The sequence below is a fragment of the Neovison vison genome, chromosome 8 (genome assembly GCF_020171115.1).
Source record: "Neovison vison isolate M4711 chromosome 8, ASM_NN_V1, whole genome shotgun sequence".
NCBI lineage: Eukaryota > Metazoa > Chordata > Mammalia > Carnivora > Mustelidae > Neogale > Neogale vison.
This window is the reverse complement of record NC_058098.1, coordinates 116,037,220-116,055,563: the sequence shown is the minus strand read 5'-3', so window position 1 is coordinate 116,055,563 and position 18,344 is coordinate 116,037,220. Positions and strand designations below refer to the sequence as shown.

The 18,344-nt window shown below is 40.4% G+C and overlaps 1 long non-coding RNA gene across 1 annotated transcript in view; it reads right to left on the bottom strand.

Moving 5' to 3' along the window:
- LOC122915160 overlaps positions 1–18,344 on the bottom strand; it is a 203,443-nt gene that overhangs the window by 2,076 nt on the left and 183,023 nt on the right. Inside the window, exon 4 of the long non-coding RNA XR_006386020.1 lies at positions 2,636–2,725. This is a non-coding gene — a long non-coding RNA (uncharacterized LOC122915160). The remainder of the gene's footprint in view (positions 1–2,635; positions 2,726–18,344) is intronic.

Here is an 18,344-nt window from a genome sequence, read left to right as displayed (position 1 = left end):
TTAGGGGAGAAAGGAATTTATAAAGAAGTTTTTCAGATTTTCAAGGCCACCAAGTTAGTGAGGTAGGATTCATACTAAGGTTTGTCTGACTCCAAAGCTAATATGCCTACACTCCTTCTGGGTGCCTGAGTTTCAATAAAAAATGTTACTGAGCCAAGATGGTAATCCACTCTTCTGGAGATAGAAGTTAAGACTAATGTTTGTTTACCCTTTTGAAATGATGCATAAAGAGAAGCTAGATATTAATTAAGGAGAAAACAAGAAGGTAAAGATAAAGGAAAAGGCTGGTGTAAGACATAAGGAAACAAATGGAATACCAAAAGATCGTGTCAGTTACAGAATGGACTAAGAAAAACAGCACTGGAGGGCTATTTGAAAAGCCTTATCAGGGAATTGCATTTAGGTAGAAGCTGAGCACTTGCCTAAAAGTTGGATAAGACTTTAGGAAGAAGAATGTCCTGCAAGATTGCCACCTGCCCTAAATGCTATGAGACAATTGAAAATGTGTCACTATTCCTGGTGTACAACCTTCCTACTGAAAGTCAAGGAGTGTTCTGATATTCACCCAAGACATTCTTGCCTTTTTTTTTTTTTTTTTCCCCTATTAGAAGCAGCAGGGCATATATTAACAGAGGCTGGAGCAAAGTAATTTTGGAAGCAGTTGCTCAGCTGACCATGGTGATGTGACTGAAAGGAAACATTCCTCATGGGGAAGGAAGGAATAAAAGGAAAGAAGGGAGGGAGGGATGGAAGGAGGGAGGGAGGGAGGAAAGAAAGAGAGGGAGGGAGGAAAAGAAGAGATGGAGGGAGAAAAGGAAGAGAAGGAGGAAAGAAGGAAGGGAGGAAGAGAGGGAGGGAGGGAGGAAGGGAAACCCAGTAAAGCAATCACTTTGTTCTTACAGACAAGGGACGTGTCAATCTGAACTTCTATCTGTTACAGAAATAGATCTATTTTTTTCTATCCAGGAAGAAGCTCATAAAATCAACTATGGGATCCTACTGCAAAATTCTGGCCCAAACATTTATTTCTACTGCTTTAGGCCAAGAGTAATTGTTTATCTATCAGTCCATAAGCTTAACATCTATAGTTCCTCCGAACTCCCACCTTGGTTTTGGCTCCAGCAATCAATATATATATATATTTTTAAAGATTTTATTTATTCACTCGACAGAGAGAGATCACAAGCAGGCAGAGAGGCAGGCAGAGAGAGAGAGAGGAGGAAGCAGGCTCCCCGCTGAGCAGAGAGCCTGATGCAGGACTCTATCCCAGGACCCCGAGATTATGACCTGAGCCGAAGGCAGCGGCTCAACCCACTGAGCCACCCAGGCGCCCCCAGCAATCAATATTTTAAGGCACTATAGAAATCATTACCGTTGTGTACTCATATTAAACTGATAAAATGATGTGATGCATTAAAAAAATATTAAGTTATCTGATTTAGCTAGAAAAGCTTATTTTTGTATAAACTTTTTATAGTCTTCAACTTCTGTGCAGATAAAGCATTCCCTCGATCATCAGTAGCCATGGAACATAATGATGTCAACCAGGGTGAAAGTATTAGTGAACATGAATCTTTGTTTTCCAGTGAGTAGCCACTAATGTAGTAGATTATTTTACTTTAGTCACTACAGGATGGTGAAAGGATATATAAGCCAAATAATGTGAGGTAGAATTTTGAGTAAGTTCATTAAAAGTATTTTAATAAACTGTATTTTACTTGGACCAAAGAAGGCACATCTCCTTCAAGCCTTGGGGATTATGTTCCTCCAGTTCGCCATTCCAGGCACACAAACAATTAACAGGACGAAGCTGAAAGACATCTTCCCAGGCTTACGGGCTCAAGGCCAGCACGTAAAGGGCTCTAGATCTCCCTACCCAGTATCACTTAGTTCAGGCTAGAAGTTAACGACAAGGGTCAGCAGATGCCTGAATGCCCCTGTTCCCCAGACATCCTTTAAAGAGGCCTGCCGTAGCCACAGCACACCTGGATACACATGGGCCTGAACTCCAGGAGAGCCACCTAGTCCCTGCTAGTCTCTTTATAGGTCAAAAGTGAGAAGAGATGTTTAAGTGGAAGATAAACAATCTGAACTTCCCTTCCTAAAAGTTTCCTTCTATTCAGGGAAATGCTGAAAATATACTTTTTTCCCTACCCAGAGCCTGCAGGTAAAGAAAGAAAGAAAGAGAGGGAGAAAGAAAGAAAGAAAGAAAGAGAAAGAAAGAAAGAAAGAAAGAAAGAAAGAAAGAAAGAAATGAAGGAGGAAAGAAGGAAAAAGAAATTAATTAATTCAACCTAGCATTTGAAGATCTCTCCCTTACTGACCTCTTCCTAAGGTTCATGCCTTTTTTTTTTTTTTTTTCTTTTTCCCCTTCGGGCCAGTTCTCCTTGATCTCCACAGGGATTCTTCCGCACACCTCTGCCAACAGGCTACTGCTTCCTCACCATCTCTTCTGCCACATTCTCCGACCCCTTCTGGAATGTCTTCACCTCCTCTTTCATAACCCATGACCCTGCCTCTTCTTAAAACCCTTCCTTAAACCTTCAGATCAAATTAACCCCTGTTCCTCTAACTTGTAAAAAGTGTGGACTTTGAAAGGGCCCTTGAAGTATAAATGTCATGGGTTAGTTCTCACCTTGAAAGAGGCATCCTCTGTGGAAGGCAAGGACATTGCTTCTGGGTGGCAGGAGAAGGAAGTTGAAAGGGCATCTGAGCTGATGGACAGCTGAAAAGCACATCATGGATATTCTTTGTAAAGTCTGCAAAACTCAGAGTCTAAAATTATTCATAGAGAGAAACAAATTGCAAATGTTTTGTTTTGCCAGCATTACATCAAGCTAAAAATTATTATGAGGAGTGCTGTCGACGTACGATGCTGTCAGCGCTTCTCTCCCTCAAAGATGGCAGCTCTGTAACTCACTTTTGTATGTAGTGGATTAATTCATTCGACATGCATTTTCTGAGCATTCATTCTGCCTCGGGCCAGGAGAATCCCAGAATGTGGGAGAGAGCTAGAAGGGACCTCAGGAAGTATCTCACACCCTCTGCTCCTATTCTGCTCCTGTAAAAATCACTGTGGGGGTCACAAGTAAAACAGTTGCACACCTTATTCAGGGCCATGTTAACGGGTGAAGAACCAAACATGTTGATACTTATACTGAGCCTACACCACAGCCCATAGGCATGTTCAAAGTGTGGGGGCAAACTGGAGTTGAGGATTTAAAAAAATCAACAAAACATCCCAAACATATGCCTCTCCCTAACTCAGTTCATTCTTCTCAGGAGAAATTACAGTGGATTACGAAGCAGAAGGTTTGACCACACCTGGTCACACCCGACTGTGTGTGGGAACTCGGCCATTCATTACGCGCTCCTGAGTTCTGGTTTTTCCAGGGGTCAATGAGAAAAAATGGTACTTGTCCCCACAGAGGTAAGAGATCAAAATGGATGTACTTTGTAAATTACAACATGCTTTACCAACACAGTAACACATTAGTTCACTGCTCCTGCTCTTAGGTGCTTTCTGAGGTAAAGACAACAATAACTGCATTTTTCCTGGACAAGTTGAACACTTTTCAATTCCATGAATAGCACATTTCAAAACAATGAGGATGAAAATGTTGGTTATTCTTTTCCACTGAGCCTGTATCAGACCCTTGCATACGAAACTCTGCTACTACCAACTGTCAATTCTTAAACATCTTTCTGCTTGACAGCGTAAGTCAAGGTTGTGATAGAGAAAAGGAAGATTTCCTAATAGAAACAAGATTAATGTGTTTTATGTTGTTACTAACAGTTTTCATTAGTAATGATACCTGTATATTAAGATATAGTCTAAAATTTTGAAAACATCTCTTCATTGAATAATCTCGGAAGAGAGTTTTTCTTTTAAAAAGATTACGACTAAGAGCTGAGGAATTGTGATGGTATTTAATCATTTCTTATTTAAGTCTTTTGGTAGAGTAAAACAAAGTTTTATATATATTAATAATATGTAAAACATAATGAATATAATATATAAATGTATTTTATTTTACTTATTTTTTTTAAAGATTTTATTTATTTATTTGACAGACAGAGATCACAAGTAGGCAGAGAGGCAGGCAAAGAGAGAGAGGGAAGCAGACTCCCTGCTGAACAGAGAGCCCAATGTGGGGCTCGATCCCAGGATGCTGAGACCATGACCTGAGCCGAAGGCAGAGGCTTAACCCACTGAGCCACCCAGGCGCCCCTATAAATGTATTTTATAAAGAACTCTGAAAGTTATCCAGAAACAAAATTTTGGCACTAAAAACATTGCTAAACCATGTTTAAATGCTTCTGTCCACCTTAGTAGAAACGAGCTCTATGAAATGATGAATACATTATTAACATATAAGAAGAGAGGTGCATAGCTTTGACATTTTCCCTCACCCAACCCAACTGTAAGTTGTTGGGTTTTTAAAAATATCTTATTTATTTACTCGAGAGAGAGAGAGAGTGAGAGGGGAGAGGTCTGTCAGAGGGAGAAGCAGACCCCCTATTGAGCAGGGAGCCTGATGCGGGCCCTTATGCAGGACTTGATCCAGGATCATGACCTGAGTTGAAGGCAGTTGCTTAACCAACTGAGCCACCCAGATGCCCCCAAATGTAAGTTATTTACAAGCTTATCAGTTATTTTATACAAAATCCTGACTATTTCTAAATAAATAATTTCTCTTCACTGAACAGATACCTCTTCTGGCTCACCTCTACTTAATTATAGATTAATCATTATTTATATGATATAAGTTTAATTATATCTTATTGTTTACAATGTCTAATTGAAAAAATGAACTGAAAAAATATCAGAATACATCCTCACCCTTATAAATGCCAAATGATTGCTATAATGAAATTACTGTTAGTAAAGGACAATTTAAATTGTCTTCTGAGAAAATCCATTCTTAATTCCTTTTAGAGCCCTAGTTTGGTTTTGACAAGAGATTGAGGGGATATTCAGTATGTGAAAAGTAAGATTTTATTTAAAAAATTCATTTTAAGCCACTGTAATTTTCATATTTCTCTGTTTGGGAAATTAAATTTTTTATTCCTAGGAATGTAGCTAATTGACCAAACAGATTAAAAAGCCTTTCCTGAAACTGATAGCCATGCCTGAGAGAACTAAACATTTTTGAGGCAAGGAGCATACAATTTATTAAATTAGGGAATAAAAAAACAAGACAGGATACTAAAGGAAAAAAGCAATAAACAACCTTTTACAAGGAAAGAAACTTGACCAAAAAAGGGACTGTATTTTTTTATTAATAAAAGAACTGTAACGTATACTGTCTTTAGCTAGCCAAAGGATGCACTGATTAGCTGTAGTTTCTAAATCCATCTCAATACTACTGCTGATGACATTTTGAAAGAGCCTGCATGATCAATGGTTTCCATCTTCACCACCCTGACTACTATTTACAATGCTTAGAAATAAAGGAAAAAAGGTCTATATCCCACCCCCTACTTTTGGTGTGTATCATCACGTAATATCTCCCGGCAGGAGCTGGGCTTTGAATAAAAAAAAAAAACCGGATTCCAAAGTATGAGACGTACCTAGCTGCCAAGAGCACAGAGCCTGACCTAAGACATCAGAACTACAGGCCTTCCCTGAAACTGTTCTATTCAAATACACAACTTAGAACTGCTGATTCCATAAAAAAATGTTTGGGAAATCTGATATTTTGTCAGAAAGCTAGGTTATATTCTAAGATGGGGAAGAATGGCTTGGCTTTGTCCTCGTTGTTGATCTTGAAGAAGTCATTTTCCTTCTCTGGGTTTAGTTTTCTATTCTGTAAACTAGATATAGGGACTATCGTTCAGCAGCTTACAAAAATGACAAGTAAAGGCAATGAAGAAACCCACAGGGAAGGACAGGGGAGGGGTGTTCAGGACACTGCCAGATGGTGTTTCCTACAAAGAGGACAGTTTATGTTTCAACATCTGATTCCACTGGAGTCTCAAATGCAGGTGTCCTCATTTTATCTCCAACTCTGTTATGGAAAGTGAGTAACACACGGTTCCTGTCTAAACGCAGGAAAAGTGAAAACTTGGGAGTCCGCTGCCCATCCTACCCTCGGGCTGCTCCTCAGATATAAAGATCAAGTTTTATACACAAGGTCTGAGTACTAATCCCATTTGATTCTTGGCGCCAATACAAAGTGGCAGAGAAATGTGCATGTTCTGCTGGTATGTCCCTGTAGGAAATGAAATCCTCAGGCAGGATTAGGGGCACTATCCTTTATCATAGCAGTAATCACACTAGAAATACTGTGATCTCTCTTTAAAGAGCTCCTGCATCGTATCAGAACCCTGAGGGTTGGGTGTTAAAACTATTTAACAGAAATCCCAAATGACTTGATGGCTATAGCCTGGTTCGTGGGTTTTCTAACGAGGCAAAGAGTTTACCTTGTGACCGTATGCTCCTCTTCTCTGGTCTCCCCATAAAAATCTCCATTCTCCCCCATATATTCCTCCATTTCTTTCCATATACCTCTCTATTGCTCCAAAGCCTCTTAAGTACATAACTGGTTCCCATGAAGTTCCTCGGTGGGAAAGAAGGTGAGTGTCTCCTTATGTAGTACATCACAATTTTCTAAAAGTGTTTTTGTCACTGAATATTTATGGAACATTTAATTATTTAACTAAATTTCTACATTAGAATTTTATTGAAGACTTTCACAGTTTGACTAAATATATTCTGTAGAAGAACACAGTACCATGGAAAAAACAAGCCCTACATTAAAGGAGTATTTTGAGGGGCAGGGTGGGGAGTGTGCGGGGTAGGGAAAGAAAAAATGAAAACAAGATGGGATCGGAAAGGAGACAAACCATAAGAGACTCTTAATCTCACAAAACAAACTGAGGGTTGCTCGGGGGCAAGGGGGTAGGAAGAGGGTGGTGGGGTTATGGACACTGGGGAGGGTATGTGCTAAGGTGAGTGCTGTGAAATGTGTAAGCCTGACGATTCACAGACCTGTGCCCCTGGGGCAAATAATACATCATATGTTAATCAAAACTAAAAAAGAAAAAAAAATTTAGAGTGTATTTTGACCTTTATTCTCAATCTCTGTTTTTCAAAGCATTTTTGCTTGCATGGCTCTTTCATAATTGTCCATTACCTAAAGAATCAAAAAAGAAAAGACTGCAGTCTTGGGAATGTATAAAGAAGGAATTGAATTTGTATAATTAGAAAGCATATTGTAGCTTTGCCATCAGAATAGATCAAAACTCTCATTTTCCTGTCATTTTTGCCAACCCAGCACACAGTGACGATGCCTACCTATTGTCACCAGACTACAGCTGTGCTATTATCTACACCATCAAAGAGAATTCCTGTGCTGCTGTTGATGAAGCATGCCATTCCTCACCCTTTTATGCTGGACCCTCACGGTGACATATTTAACTCAGGTACCACAGGTATGTTTGCCAAAAAGCCCTCTATCAACGATAATATTAGGTTAGGGGAGTTGACTAGAAAGACTAGGAGCGATCAGTCATTTAGCAAATTCTTAGGTTTATTTACCTAAAAGAACAGTCAATCCAAAAGGTAGATGCAATGAATATAGCACCTTCACATATATGATGGGATAAATAGTAAATAGGAATGCTCAATGATAACATATGGATTAGTATTAAGATACTTCAGAGTTGTATAAAAGTTGTTGGCATGGGGGCACCTGGGTGGCTCAGTGGTTTTTTTTTTTTTTTTTTTTTTTTTTTTTTTACAATATACGGTTCAATAAATAGAAAAAAGTTACAAAATGACGATTTTGTCCTTAATTACAAGAGGAGAAGACAGAGGGGGTGATTGGGGTGGGACACTCTCCCTCCTCCTCCCTGGGCCAAGGTGGGGCAAGGGAGACCTAAGAGAGACAGCAGCAGAGATTCAGAGCCACAAACAGAAAGGCGAAATAGAGGGAAATATGGGAAGGGAGAGTAAGATGAAGGGGTGGAGCAGGGACATGGAGGAGGAGAAAGGCAGAGCCAGAGCCAGAAAATGCCAAGATGCCAACCTCTCTCCTTTCCAGATCGGGGGTGGGGGGATCCCTGGCTCTCCTGGGCTTGTCTCTCTCCAACACCAGGTTTGGAGGACAGCGTGAGCATGGCTCAGTTCCTGAGTTGTATGTCCAGTGACTAGCAGGAAGGGGGAGGGACAGTAGTGACCCCTCGAGCCCAACCTGGCACCCTGGCATCCTCGGGTATGGGAGTCCTGGCTGGACGGGCAGGAGGTGAGGTATGTGGCTGAGGTCAGGTCATGATCTCAGGGTCCTGGGATCGAGCCCCATGTCGGGCTCTGCTCGACAGGGAGCCTACTTCCTCCTCTCTCTCTGCCTGCCTCTGCCTACTTGTGATCTCTGTCAAATAAATAAATAAAATCTTTAAAAAAAAAGAGAGAGAGAGAGAGAGAGAGAACAAGAGGAGCACCTGGGTGGCTCAGTGGGTTGAGCCTCTGCCTTCAGCTCAGGTCGTGATCTCAGGGTCCTGGGATCAAGCCCCGCATCGGGCTCTCTGCTCAGTGGGGAGCCTGCTTCCCCCTCTCTCTCTCTCTGCCTGCCTCTCTGCCTACTTGTGATCTCCGTCAAATAAGTAAATAAAATCTTAAAAAAAAAAAAAAAGTTGTTGGCATGTTGCAATGAAAGTTCACATCATGCAATTTCTCCAGGGAAGAAACGATAAATGCCAGGTATGGGAAACCCTGTATTAAGCAATCAAGAGCAGCAGAGACTGGCCAAACTTGAGGATAAGCCCTGCAAAGAAAGGTGAGCTGTCAAATTGTTTTCATTTTCCTGAAGATTTTGTATACCACGCATAGTTCAAGAAAGCCAACCAACAAAACAAGTAAGAACTCTACCAACGGAAAACAGGAGGTAGAGAAGGGGCTTAGCTGAGAAAAGCAATTGAGATTGGATGAAAAAGGACCTGACAGAATAAGAGAATGCAAAAAAAGCCTCCTCATCTGCCTCGTGGCCCCATAAACATAGACATTTCCAAAACACCTCATCGGCATTCCACCCAACATCAAGACCTCTTATCAACATGGCCTTCTAGTTTACGGATGCTTTGCTGTCCACTTTTCTCCTTGAGACATCCAAACTTGCATAGCAGGCACTGGGCCTTACTTTCAGACAAACAAAACGTGACTAAATTAAACTACTCTGGGCCCACATCAAATTGTCTCTTAAGCTAGGTGATGTCCCTCCTTTCTGTAGATTCTACTATGAACGCCTCTTTGACCTTTGACCTAAATTTCTAGTGAGGGGGAAGCACTATTGAAAACAAGATTATACCCTTTAAAACTTCCTATTCCCTGTAGTTTAAGCCATATGCCTTTCCAATTAGTGGGCTTAAGAAAATAAACTCTTGGGGCGCCTGGGGTGGCTCAGTGGGTTAAGCCTCTGCCTTCAGCTCAGGTCATGATCTCAGGGTTCTGGGAATTCCGCATCGGGCTCTCTGCTCGGCAGGGAGCCTGCTTCCTCCTCTCTCTCTCTCTTTGCTTGCCTCTCTGCCTACTTGTGATCTCTGTCAAATAAATAAAATCTTAAAAAAAAAGAAAAGAAAAGAAACTCTTTCCCAAGTTTCCCAAGAAACTTGATTCCCTTTCACAGGAAATCCACAGAAACCTCCCTATGTATTGTGTACATAAGAGATTTTCTCTAGAATTCATCAGTGAAGCATCAGCTTGCTGTGGCTGGCTCATTCCTCTCTCATATATAAAGAAGTGTTCAGGAAGAATAATAGAAATCATCACAGTTATGACTGACCAAACGCCTCCATGTTATAGGCTTTGTACTGTTGAATCATTTTTACCTCAATGGGACTTTCTTATTTTTTCCCATAAAAGTCAGTTAGTGATTATACCCAATTTCCACTAATGCATCCCTTACAGGCTTTGGCTTCTGATCCTCACACAATTGGATTTCTTTCCCTTCCTATGTATTATTATTCTCTCTTATGAACGAGTGACAAAGGTAGTCTATTCCAGGGAAGGATTTTGGCTGATGCCTGGTGGTTCCTTTTTTTTCACTGCACACCCGCACATCTCTTCTCTTTAATTCTCCAGCGAGTGTTTTCTGATTAACAGAATTTATACATGGGGTGAATGGCTGTTGGGCAGTTATTGTTTGTAATGGGTTGGAGGGAGCCCTTCAACTGGTGTCACAGAAGTGGTTTTGAATCTTTATTTGGGAAGAAAAAAGGGGGAGGCAATGTGTTTTGCTAAGTCTGTTTGTGGGGGATACTGTTTCTCAAATTCCAGACAGAAAACCACTGTCCTCCGAGGGTAAATAGAACAATTCCTCTAAAGTACTTCTTCTGAAAGAAGAGAAAGTTTAGGAGAAACTTCCTCATTTCCTACATGGTTTTGTTTTGTTTTGTTTTGTTTTTACTTCTCTCAGCTGTCCCGAGAAATGTTTCTTTGGGTTTATAAATTAGAAACTCGGTTTTCTTCTCCTGTGTAGGGGAAAACCCAGTTCTTTCCTACCGTGTCTTTCTTTCATCCACATGTCTCCTTTACTGCTCACATGGAATACGTCACTCCTGATACTCTGGTTACCTAATGTGTGGAGGTTTTTCTCCACACCAAGTAATTCTCAGACACCCTTGCGATATCTAAGAACTCAACTCAGTTTGGACACTCTCTACCTGGAGATAGCATCAGATCCCACAGGTAAGGGCTCAGTTCCCCAAGACTAGACCCCTTACACACATAAATGTCAGAGGCCAGTTCCACACCCAGCTTATCACCCGTGCTTCTGACTGGAGATTCCCATGACCCCTCCAATTACTTTTCTAGAGCAGCTCACAGAACTCAGGGAAATGCTTACTTAAATTTACCAGTTTATTAAGGGAACAGCCAGATGAAGAGATAACACAGAGCAAGGTTTGGGAGGGTCCTAAGCTCAGGGACTTCTGTCCCTGTGGAGTTGGGGTACATTAGCCTCTCAGTGTGGTTGTGGTCAACCAACTTGGAAGCTCTGTGAACCCTGTATTATGGGGAATTTATGGAAGCCTCCTTATGTAGGCATGATCAATTATTAACTCCTTTCCAGCCTCTTGCCCCTCTCTGGAAGATAGGGAATGAGGATAGCAATTCCCAGCTGCTAATCATGGTTTGTTCTCTCTGATGACCACCCCCCCTCCAGGAGCCATTCAGGAGCCCACCCAGAGTCACCACATATGAATAAAAGATATTCCTGGTTCTTTTATTACTTAGGAACTTACAAGGGTTTTATGAGCCCTGTGTCAGGAAGAGGGTCAATGACAAATAGTAGAACAAGCGATGTTCCCAGTGTTCTTATCACTTAGGAAATTACAAGGGTTTTATAGGATCTCTGTGCCAGAAACTGTGTGTGTGTGTGTGTGTGTGTGTGATGTGTATCTCACAGATCATATGATTGATGAATTCCAAGAGGCAACATGGCAGGTGGAAAAACAGGATTTATAGAACACAGACTTGGGCTTAAATCCTGGGTCAGTCCCCCACCAGTTTTGTGATATTGACAGTTTATTAACCTAAGCACCTGATCTCTCATCTATAAAATGGAAATTTTAATACATACCCTACAAGGTGATTACAAAAACATAATGAAATGGCGTAAGTACATAATACAATTCTTGGAATGTAAAAGATTTTCAAAATACGTTTAGTTCCTCTTCCCACGCAATCATTTTAAACATGATGCTTACAGTGTGTGTGCTTCATTGTCATGCAATCCAAGAATATCACAGAACACCTTCAATACTCTCACTGGGCTAAGTTAGATTATTTTGTGCATAATATGCCTGGAATTCTTTTCACATATGTAAAGATTTTAGAGTTGGCTGCGGACACGCTGTTAATGCTAGATCATAATGTTAAACAACTTAAAGAGAGAGTTTATGGACGTGAAAGGTAAACTCATGTCAGAGCAATAGCAGAAGCCACTTACAGGCTCAAAAACTCTGTGACAGCTCCCCAACCCCCCAACCAAGCTGGGTGGTGAAGGCCTAATTCACTCATGCTTGCGGTAAGCTATGGCAATGAGTATCAGTGAAAAGGGCAGATACCAATGAGCAAAACTATCTATTCAATGTGCAGTCTTGTGTTTCAGAACATGGACTGTTTTTAAGGCTCTGTTAGAGAGATGCTTCCTTAAATTTATGAAATGGTGAGAGGATGTGTTGCTGCTTCTTAGCCTAGTAAGAGCGTCCACGATTTTTCTCCCTTAAACAACTCTGAAGAATTTGCTGTTTTACTCTGCAGGTATGAGAATCAGTCGCAAGCTCCTAACACCCAGGAGCATAGATTCTAATGTAGAAAATTCAAGATTCAATTGTCAATCACAGTATTTGTTGAAATGCCAGCTGTTGCTAAATGGAATTGCTTAGTATTCTAAGTGTCTGTGATAGAGAATGTACTTCCTAATATCACCATTGTTTCCTCTACCCTTCTCTTTCCTTCCCAACCCTCTTCACTCTCTCTCCTTGCCCTCTTTCCCTCAAACATGAGAGAAAACCCTTGAGTGGATTCTGGACTAGGCAACAGTTCACAACCACCCTACTCCGACCACTTCCGCAACACTACTAGAGGCTCCATTCTCCCCACTCTCCTTTTTGAGCCTTCATATATTTTTTTCTGATATGGAGGGAACATAAATAGGAGTTTGCTTGGCCCAAGAGAGAAATGCCCTGATTCCGACTCTCCAGGACGATTCCCAGAGACGCCCAGGAGAGAACAGCTGCTTGATGTTTCTAGACAGATGAGGTCATAGTTAACCTCAGAAGAGCCAGAGTGTGGTGAAGAAAATGTAGGGAGGTCCAGTGACCCCACTCCTGCTACTTATGTCTTCTGACGCTCTTCTTTTGAGTGAGGGCAGGAAGTGTCACTTGCTTCTGACCAATGAATACAGAGAAGATGATGGAATGTCGCTTTTATGATAACATAAGATTAAAATACATCTTGCTAACAGACCCTTTACCTTGCTGGCTTTGAAGAAGGGTCCGGTCGAAAGGCCTAGTTGAAGTTGCTAACGATAGCCTCCAGACGACAGTCTGTAAAACCGTCCCACAGCAACAAGGACATGAATGCTATCCACAACCAGGTAAGCTAGGAAGTGGCTCCTTTTCTAGCCAAGGCTTGGCTCAGACTGCAGCCCTGGCTGACACCTTGTGAGACTGGTGAGCCCAACGAAACTGGGCAAGACTCTCGATTTCTGGAAAACCTGACATAATAAACGTGTTGTTTTGAGCCACTAAGTTTGTAACCACAAACTTCTATTTGTGGTCAATATAATATAGAGACCACAAATAGAAGGAGGAAGCAGTAAGATAGCCAGGGGACAGGGAGCAGGGACAGACACATCAGCTGTAACTGGTTATTGAGAAGTAAGGTTTTTTGCAGGCAGTGATCCCTTGGGAGGCTCTGAAATGAAGTTCAGTGGACAGGAAGTTTACTAGGAAGTGCCCTTGGGATCAACATCTGTAGAAGGAAGGCAGGAGAATCCATGAGCACAGAGGGAGAAGTGGAGTTGGCTGAAGGCATCAGCCAACCCAAGAGACACTGGAAAGGCCTTTCAGAGTTGCCATGCACTGGATGAGATGACTGAACTTCCACACCACCAAGGTAAACTGTCACTGAGTATGTGCAGCTCCATGACGGTCATAACCTTGAGTAATGGCATCATGTGAAGGCTGTCTTCTGTAATCTCAGGAAGTGAAACTACATGCCCTTCATTAAAGAGGGAACTGGGTCTGGCATCACCATGTTCACTATAGATGTGCAACTGAATAGACTAGACTAATGCCCAGGAGCATAGGTTACTCGGCACTTTACCAGGGTTACAGAGACTCCCTCTAAATCTGATACTGTTTTGAGAGTGGGGTGATCGCAAAATGATCATTAACTTTCTGTCACCAAGTTAAAATACAAAAATCAAAATAAAAACCAAAATGAGGGATAGAAAAATTGCTTGTATTCTCTGTTGTAAGAGCTGTTATAATTACAACAAGAGCATAGGAAGAGAAGTATGTTTCAAATAGAAAAACCGAGAAAGATTTCATATATGAGAAGGAACTGATGGCACTCTCAAAATAAAGAGATTGAAAAAAAATCTAATGAACAAACTACTGCAAATGTACAGGCAGAGTTAGGGGGACAAATGAGAGCTTCTGGGGCCAACAAGTACATGATGTCCTTACCTTTCTTAGGTTGTTAGGGTCAAGGTGAGCCATAACTGTAACTCAAAAGATTATTACAGTAGGGAATTTGTGGTTTTAGACAAAGGATCACAGACAAAATTCTTTATCGTTCCCTTCCGACTCTCAGATCTCCTGCCAGTACCTCTCATTGGCCAATCCAATGGGAAGCCAGAGGGCAAGAAGTTCAGGTGATGAAGTACAAAGTGACTAGCCACCCAGCTCCCTAGGCAGCAGGAAAAGTGAATCTGGAAAGGGAAGAGGGTGACCATCATGGGTGGGAAGTGAAGGAGAAAGCCTTAAGCTAAAGAAACATGATGAATAAAGACAGAGAAATAGAAAATTCCAGAACCTGTTTAAACAATACTCTGTAGTCTGATGTGTTCAGAGTAAAGCACCCCGAGGTGGTAGTTTGAGATGGAACACACTTGGTTCAGAAAGGAAGGAGGGGAAAGAGACTGAAAGGATCCTGTCCAGAGGTTCCCATCAGGAAACCCAGCAGATCCTGGTTTGCCGACAGAATCTGGCCAAAAAGGACAGCACTGATTTCCGTGTTATAATCCAACAGTCTGATTCCCTGTATTTACTTTAGGGAGTTGTGTTGGAGAATGTGACTGGGCTGGTGATTTTCTGGCTATGTAATAGTGAGTAGTGTTATAACAAGTTTGTATTCATTTGCATCTGGCTATCCCCATCAAGGTCTGGTTACTTGGTTGCTTCATTTTTTTCATTAGAGAACAGCCTGCTAAGACCCTTAATCATTGCTCTTGATCGCTCTGATTTTCCTTCAGTGTTGAGGGACTGAAGAGGCCCTGTTAAATGTGATACGCCAGGTGCATTCACATCATTGTCACGTGGGAGAAATCTCTGGTGTGGTGTAAAATCACACAGGCATGTGTTGCAGCTAATTAATTGGATGACAACCAATCTCTCAAGTCTTTTCCAACATTATTGCTTTCCTGGCTTTTCACACCCATCATGTCAACACATGTTTCCCCAGTCTGTTAGCTTATCCTTTTGCTAGCAATCTAACATTAATTTACCAACAGACTGTTTAACCTTTCTCCATTCTTTTTGGTTGTTTTGCCTTCTTTGATATTTGCAACATCTCTTGGGGCATTATCTCCTTGGAATTCTATTGACATATAACTTCCTCCATCTTTTGGAAGAATTTACCATTGAACAGCAAGTTACATTTTAAAATAGTTACATTTTTCTCCAGAAACATGCCATTTCACTTTTTATAATTTCCTCTCTTCAAGTTGGGAAATTACCTATATTGCGCAATTATTTTGGTGCCAAGCACTACACTACGCATAATGTTACAAGTGCATTTCATTTGTTACTTTGTCTCTCCTTTCCATACAATGTATGGCCCAGAGTGATCACGTAATTTGTACAGCATCATATTAGCCAAATGTTTCAGAGCCAGGATTTAAACTTAGGTCTCCCTGACACCAGAAACTATAACCTTTTTCCCTGTGCTACATTTTGTAGAGCCCTCCACCACTCTCCTTTGTTCTCCACAGGTAGCCAACATGGTTATTCTTAGAAAAATATAAAATCATTATGGGCCACTAACTTTTCAGTGTTACTGAATTAGTGTTAATTCCTCCAAAAGTATTTACATTTTATGAGAGGTCTTAAGAAGAGAACTCCAAAAAAAATGAGCCCGTGGATTGCACTTGGCTGTAGCAGTTACTTTTGAATAAAGGAGTCTTTGGCAGCACTCAAAATTTCATAGGCAGCTCTCTCAATCTTCCCTATAAGGCTAATTTGTTTCATCAGTAAGAGGTGACAAAGACTGAACGTTTTGTTTTGCACAGCAAGATAACATTTTTACTTTCCTGATCAGGATACCACTCAGCTCTCAATCTTTTACCACTGTATCGATGGAATGCTGAAATGAAGCACTGTACCCTACCACCAGCAGCCTCGGCCATGGTTCCATCTCCTTATACACACAGCAACACCAACTTGAAAGGCTCTGTATCATAGAAATGCTCAGTTGTCTTTCTGGGACCTTTAGAGGCTCAAGACTAAGACCATGATCCTTAATAACTTTGGCCTGGAAGAAACTGTCATTCACTGTGGAGATTTCTTTCATAGGACACCTCTAGCCAGAAACATTTCTAAATTAGAGAATGGTGCTTCATAGACCCTTTCGGTAATGCTGTCTATCACATGACATCCTTGGAGGGGACATACTTATTTATTAGGAATTCCTTGGGATTTTTTTTTTCTTTTGAACTTCAGAATTTTAGTGATCCACTATGAAAGAAAAAAAAGTGGCCTCTCCATAGTCGATTTAAGGGAGAATAGCTATCTACAATCATTGCATGAGATCAGCAGCCTATTCCATCCTCATCCCCGATTTCAACAACAACAACAGTGGAAGAGTGCACGGTACATAGAAGGTGATGAAAATATATGAGCTAGATGAATGAATTCTTAACATTTGTTGACTATACTAGGATATGTGAGACACTTTCCTAAAGGTTAAGGATGCAAATATTAAATAAGACATCTTAGCTGCTGAAACAGAGCTCATTTTTAAAAGGAAAATACATAATTGAGTTGAAGTACAAGGTTTATATCCATTAAGCATTCTAACAGACTTCATATTCTAAACACAACATGCATATTATAAAGCATACAAGGTCAGACACTATCCATTAGTTGACAACTGCTATGTAAAAGCATTGGTTTCATTTTCTATGGAAAAAAAAAAAAACACCCAGAAATGTAGAAAATGATGAGGAAGAGAGCTTGAGAAAGCATTGAGTATACTTATTATAAAAAAAATCTGTGTTCTGTGTCTGCTATATTTAAAACAAACTTGTTTGAAGCAAAATGCAAAAATACATCTAGGGAAAATTATAATTGTATGCTCTACGAATGATCATAAAAAGAACAAGCTCGTGTAACTATCACCCAGGTTAAGAATTAGAATATCAAATGGGAAGTCATCATGCTCTTTACTCTAAAAAACAAACTGAGGGTTGCTGGAGGGGAGATAGGTGGAGGAAATGGGGTAATTGAGTGATGGGCCTTAACGATGGCAAGAGAACTGGGTGTAATAGGCGACTGATAAATTACTTAACATTACCTCTGAAACCTATGATGTACAACACGCTGGGTAACTGAATTTAAATAATAACAACAGCAATAACAGAAGAAACCCCACTCTAAAAAAGAATTAGAAAATGACAAAAATTGCGGAAGCCCCCACTAATTCCTCCATCAATATACAGTTGTTTTTTCTTGAAGGTAATCGTTACTCTCACTATTAACACTGTGCATTAGTTGTACCTCTTTTTGATCATTATATACAGGGCTTATGATTACACACATTTTCCCTGGCTTTTTTTTCCCAACATTTTGTTTGTTTGAATGTTGAATGAACAACATTCATTCATGTTGTTACATTCATTGTTTTTGTTCCATATTATTCCAATGCATGAATATCCTGTAATTTAGTTTTTTCTCCAGCTGGTAAAGCATGTGTTTTTACTATTTTGGTTAATGATGTTATGAATATAACACCATTATTGGTGCTATAGTGTGTGAAGTACGTGTGTATATGTGTATGTATATATATGGAATATACTTAATAGTAAACATGCTGGGTCTTAAGGTATCTGTTTATCTATCTACCCATTGATCTTTCCAAATTTAGTAGAATAACAAAGTTTTCCAAAATGTAGCAACTGTCACTTTAAATAGCAGTGCTTAAAACTTTCTCACCATTTTTTCCTACCATTTTCTACCAGGTACGAATTCTCTTTTCTATTACAAAATTATAAATAAGACACAGACTCTTTGTCAGTCACAGGGGTTTCGAATACATTCTTCATTTTATGATTTATTTTTATATTATTTTAATGATATTCTTTGATGAACAAAAGCTTCTACCAGGAGTTAGTTCAATTTATCAATCTTTTTTTCTATTATTAATGCTGTATCATTTTACTTTCATCATTCCTATGTTTTTATATTTAAGATGTGTCTTTTTTTTTTTTAAAGATTTTATTTTATTTATTTGAGAGAGAGAGACAGTGAGAGAGAATGAGCGAGGAGAAGGTCAGAGAGCGAAGCAGACTCCCCATGGAGCTGGGAGCCTGATGTGGGACTCGATCCCGGGACTCCAG